Source organism: Galeopterus variegatus, unplaced genomic scaffold (assembly GCF_000696425.1).
Source record: "Galeopterus variegatus unplaced genomic scaffold, G_variegatus-3.0.2 Scaffold416, whole genome shotgun sequence".
Lineage (NCBI taxonomy): Eukaryota > Metazoa > Chordata > Mammalia > Dermoptera > Cynocephalidae > Galeopterus > Galeopterus variegatus.
Genome location: NW_007726527.1, coordinates 51778 through 57770, shown reverse-complemented (window position 1 = coordinate 57770; position 5993 = coordinate 51778).

The window sequence follows — 5993 nt, the reverse complement described above, 5'->3', positions numbered from 1 at the left end:
CATCAAAATACCAATGACATTCTTCACAGAAATAGAAAAAAAAAATCCTAACATTCATATAAAACAACAAAAGACCCTGAATAGCCAAAGCAATCCTGAGCAATAAATAAAGCTGGAGGCATAACACTACCTGACTTCAAATTATACTACAAAACTGTAGTAACAAAACAGCATAGCACTGGTATAAAGACAGACACCTGGACCAATGGAACAGAACAGAGCACCCAGAAATCAACCCACATACTTACAACCAACTGATCTTTGACAAAGGCACCAAGTACACACACTGGGGAAAAGACTGCCTCTTCAATAAATGGTGCTGGGAAAACTGGACATCCATATGTAGTAGAGTAAAACTAGACCCGTATCTCTTGCCATATACCAAATTCAACTCAAAATGGATTAAATATTTAAATATAAGAACTGAAACTATAAAACTCCTAAAAGAAAACATAGGGGAAACACTTCAGGAAATAAGACTGGGCAAAGACTTATGAAAATATGACTCCCAAAACACAGTCAACAAAAAGAAAAATAAGCAAGTGGGATTATATCAAACTAAAAAGCTTTTACACAGCAAAAGATACAATTAATGGAGCAAAAAGACAGTCTACAAAATGGGAGAAAATATTTGCAAACTATGCATCTGACAAAGGGTTAATATCCAGAATAGTGAAGGAACTCAAACAACTTAACAGTAAAAAACCAAATAACCTGATTGAAAAATGGGCAAAGGAGATAAACAGGCATTTCTCAAAGGAAGATATACAAATGGCCAACAGACACATGAAAAAATGCTCAGTATCACTCAGTATCAGGGAAATGCAAATCACAACCACATTGAGATATCATCTCACCCCAGTTAGACTGGCCATTATCAAAAAGACAAAGAATAACAAATGCTGGTGAGGATGCAGAGAAAGGCTAACCCTTCTACACTGTTGGTGGGACTGTAAATTAATGCCACCATTATGGAAAACAGTATGGCAATGTATCAAAAAACTACAGATAAAACTATTATATAATCTAGCAATTACACTGCTGGGTATATACCCAAAGGAATGGAAATCATCATGTCAAAGGGATACCTGCAGTCCCATGTTTATCACATCTCTACTTACAATAGCTAAGAGTTGGAACTGACCTAAATGTCCATCATTGGATGACTGGATAAGGAAAATGTGGTATATATACACAGTGGAATACTAATCTGCCACAAAAAGAGAATGAAATTCGGCCCTTTGCAAAAACATGGATGAAGTTAGAGAAAATCATGTTAAGTGAAATAAGCCAGGCACAGAAAGAGAAATACTGCATGTCCTCACTTGGGAGCCTAAATAAACAAATAAATTAAAAAGAAAGAAAGAAACATACAACAATCACAATAATATGTTGAATTTTCAATAGGAGAGAACTAAGGTTACCAGTGGTGGATAAGGGAGGAATTGATAAAGAGCCACACAAAAAAGTTAACACTGTATAACATTTAATATACTAATTATCCTGAAAAAAATTAAAGAATCAAAAATTAATGCAAGAATCCATGATGAACAAAATGTCAAAAATTTAAATGAAAATGTGATTTGACCCTGTAATTGAAATAGCCTGCCTCACTTGTCTCAGCTTAATTCCTTTGCTGGAGAAGAGACACACTTGAGCCTTTCAGCTGCTAGAGCTGAGAGCAGTGTCTTTAGCAACGGTGCTAAAGATTGTGGATGATGCTAAGTAGTTGCTGCACTTGGCTGACTTTCTCTCCATCTCACTTAGTTCTTTCTCCCTCCAGCCAATCAATTTCTGCCAGTGTCTCAGCTGTTCATGAGGCTGTTAGCAAATACTGCTTTTAGGGATCTGCACCTTTCAGAGCCCTAAAGACCATGTGAGGGTTGTTTTGTTTCCTCATGCGGAATCCCTTTTCATCTACACAATCCATCCTTAACAAGGTGAATATCACTTGGTAGGTAACTCCTGAATATTAGGATGACTTAGCTTAAAGAAATATTGTAGTTACCCAAAGAAAAGTCCCTTGTAAACTTTCTTTCTAAATTTCTATTTGTTTATAAATTTTCAGGGAGATGGGTGTGTATAGCTAGATCCCAGTGCTCTAATAATAGCTACCTTTTAGTGTATGTACCAAGTCCAGTGCTAGGCACTTTATCTACATTATTGCAAATTTTCCTGTCAATTGTTCAAATAAGGGTCTATTTCACAGAGAAGAAAACTGATTCTCAGGGTGGTTGTGGTACATTTCCAAGATCACCCAGTAACAAAAGGCAGACCTGGGGTTAAACCTATAGTCATCTGACTCCAGAGATGGCAAAAACTAGTTGCACATATTCTGTTGGGAGATGGATTGCGATGGTTTGAATGTGGTTTGTCCCCACCAAAACTCATGTTGAGGCTTTGTTCCCAATGTGGTGGTGTCAGAAGGTGGGACCTTTAAGAGGTGGGCTTAATGGGAGGCGTTTGGGTCATGGGAGCTCCGTCCTCATGGGCTGCTTGGTGCCTGTTCTCAAGGTAGTGAGTAAGTTCTTGCTCTTGCAAGACTCATTTAGTTTTCTTGAGAGCAGTGGCTTCCTTGGTTTCTCTCTCTTGCTTTCTTTCTTTCCATATGGTCTTCTTGCACATGCTAGCTCCCCTTCCTTTCTCTACCATGAGTGGGAGCAGTCTGAGGCCCTTGCCAGATGTAGCTGCCCAATGGTGGACCTCCCTGCCTCCAGCAGAGTGAACTAAATGAACCTCTTTTCTTTATGAATTTCCTAGTCTTAGGTATTCTGCTATAGCAACACAAAATGGACTAAGACATGAATCAACCACTATTTTTTTATGAACAGTGAACATCTGGGAAGGAAGTTCTCCAGGGACCAATATCCTCTTCACTTCCTATTGTTTTACCTTGTCCCTACCTGGCCCTTGAATACAGAGTTTGCGACCCCCGATTCCAATCCTAGCACACCATGGTGCTGCCTATTTGGGATTCTTTTAATCTCTGTATCTACTCTAAGGAGGCTGTTTGTTGAAAATAATTTCCATGACCTCAACAGGAGTCCTATAGTTCACAAGCATAAGGGCAAGAGCTTCCTCCTACTTAATATGAGAGCTCAGTCCAGCACATGAGTTCTTCTGAATTATTCTTTTGTGAACAATTCATCTATTAGCATCTATGTACCCATATCTCATCACTTTTATTAGTAGACCTAAGTGCTTTGGGAAGCCATTTTATTCTAATATCAACAAATGAAAGACAGAATAAATTTTTGATAGTGGGCTCTTATTTAAGCAGTTGTCCAAGACTTTGTTTCTCTTACTTTCTCCTACTGCACAGACATATACAAACCATGGGTCTGGAACCAAAGTTATTAACCTAGGAGATCTGTTGATGGGTTTCCGAAGGCTAGTATTATGTTCACATTTCAGTTTATGTGCATATGTTCATGTCTCTGGAGAGAGAGCATATTAAAATCCAGTAGTCTTTATTGGATTTGAAGAGGGCCTGTAAATAAAATTTATGAACTACTTACAGTAGAATACAGTGTAATATTCTGGTTACAAAAACCAGCCAATATTTTGGATGTCCCTTCTCAAAGACACCATAGGAATGAACTTATTTACCATAATTAATCTTCCTGGAATATGGTGTGACGTCCTAGATGAAAACACTAAGAAACACAGCAGGAAGGAACAAGCCCATCTTGTTTGTTACTTAGAATTTGCTTTGGTTCTCCTTTGCCCTAATACAGCTGTTGCTGATATTGCATCCCGGCCAGATGTTCATTCAACCTCTGCTTGAAAACTTATGGTACATGGGTTCATTTTTCTTAGTTTTTTTAAGTTTTATTTTATTATGCTTTATATACTTTGAAAATAGTTGAAAAGAGCTAGAATCAAGGACAAGATAAAATAGTGAAACCATTACAAGATGATGCAGTGTGGAGATGGCCGTTAGGGAATGCCAGGAAACTGTAAGTAAAGGTTAGTGTATTTGAGCAGAGGAGGCAATCCTGAGATTCTTGGCAGCGATGGCAAAAAGAGAAGCTCGAGGGATTCCCTAACTCTTCTAATCTAACGCAAGGAAGCAGACCATATTTTCAAGGGAGGTGAATGTTCTTCTAACTCTTTGTTCTAAGGGGAATTATCACGAGGCTTTTCACATAATGTACACTTAAAAGGGCATAAAGGACAGTGGCTCTGCCAGTTATTTTACCAGAAATGTGAAAGCATTTCTTGCAACAGTCCTTAATAGAAACTGGACTCCCGGTTTTGTATTTGTTTTTGTTTTTTAAATAATAGATAAATAGTACTTAGCTGTTTCAATAAATCAATTTTCATTTGTGCTGTCCCTGATGAGAGACGAGCAGATTTATGGAGGTGCTCTCTAAGTGAATTTAATTTCTCTATGCCCCCAGGAAAACAGTGGACATCAAGGGAAGCCTTTCTAGTAAGTTCTACAGAAAGAGGAAGGAAATTCACATGAACAAGTCTTTGCTTGGCCACCCCAAACCTCTTCTGGTTCCAGTGACTTTTCTTGCAGAATACTGTGAAGTAGAATCTGGGGAGTTTCAGAGGTGTCGTCATTTAACTGCAGCTCTGGCTGCAATGGTAGAGGTGGGGACTGCACGGAGCCCTGCCATGCTGCTCAAATACCAAATGCTCGGGACTGAGTCAAAAGAGGTAAAAGATTTGTAGTACTGTCTTGTCAGGATCTCCTCCTCCTTTTTTTTTGACACTTGTCTTTTGCGTAGAAGATAAATATTCTTTGTTAAATGAAGCCAGTATTACAAATTTTTATGGAGGCTTTCAAACGATATCTAAATATATCCAGGTATGAATATGTCAAAAGGTATAATTACATATGCAAATAAAGTTTAGAAGAAGACTCATTTGTATTTTGTGACACAAACAGTCTCAAGTGGTTTTTTTTGTTTTTAAATCCATAACCAGGATGTTAAGTTAGTAATATTCAATTCTCAAGAAAACTTCTTGGGACATGGCTATCCACATTATAGTCAGAGACTTTTTGAGTGACCCTGGAATTAGAATATAGGGAGGTAGATCAGATTCACGGACAGTATCATCAATTCAGTTAATTTTATTTTCCAATAGCGATGCAGCAGAAAATTCAAATTTGAGATCCTTAGTGATCCTAGAATGCAGGCATTTTGTTCCATCAATTCAAAAGAGATCCATACCCTTTAAACACCAGTTAAGATATAATTATTTATAAGTCCCACCTGTCCCCTTAATGAGGGCTCTTCTATTTCCATATAAAACTGAGACCAAGCAGGGCCAAGCCTTTCCTGGAAAGCACAGCTCAGATTTGCTCAAGAGCCCAGACACATAATCAGTTGAGAACTCTGATCCCTGTATCATCACAAAACAAAGTAAAAACTGTTGAGTGGCAGCAGCCACCAAACAACATCATCTGCAGAAGGAATGAAACCAAAAAACTACTGAGCTGGAGAGAAGCTTGCCCTGAGTCAGACGGGTATAAGGGCAGAATAAGGAGGGGAAGCAGAGCTGGCAGTGGGGTACAGGGGAAGGACAGAAGCATTCACTCATTCATTTGTTCACTCGCTCATTCATCACACACACAATGAACGTCTTCCGTCCCCCTGAGATTCTTCTAGACTCTGAGCTTTTGGATCAGACATGAACTCTTCCAGGCACTTGGAGCAGTATGAGAAAATATGTGTAAGTTAGGATCTCAGTTAAACCAAGAAGGGCTTGGCACAGTAGATTGGGTCAAAATTATGGAGAAACTTGAATGCCAGCCTTAACTACAAGGGTTTAGCCTTGATTCTGTAGGCAATGGGGGAATGGTATCAAATTTTAGATAAGGGAATGATATACAGGGAGCTGTGCAAGGATCTATTTGGAGAAAAAAACAGGACTATAAAGCTAACTTGGGAGTGAAGAAGCCTATTGCAATTGTTTAAGTCAAAGGACTAATATCCAGAATATATAAAGAACTCAAACAACTTTACAAGAAAAAAACA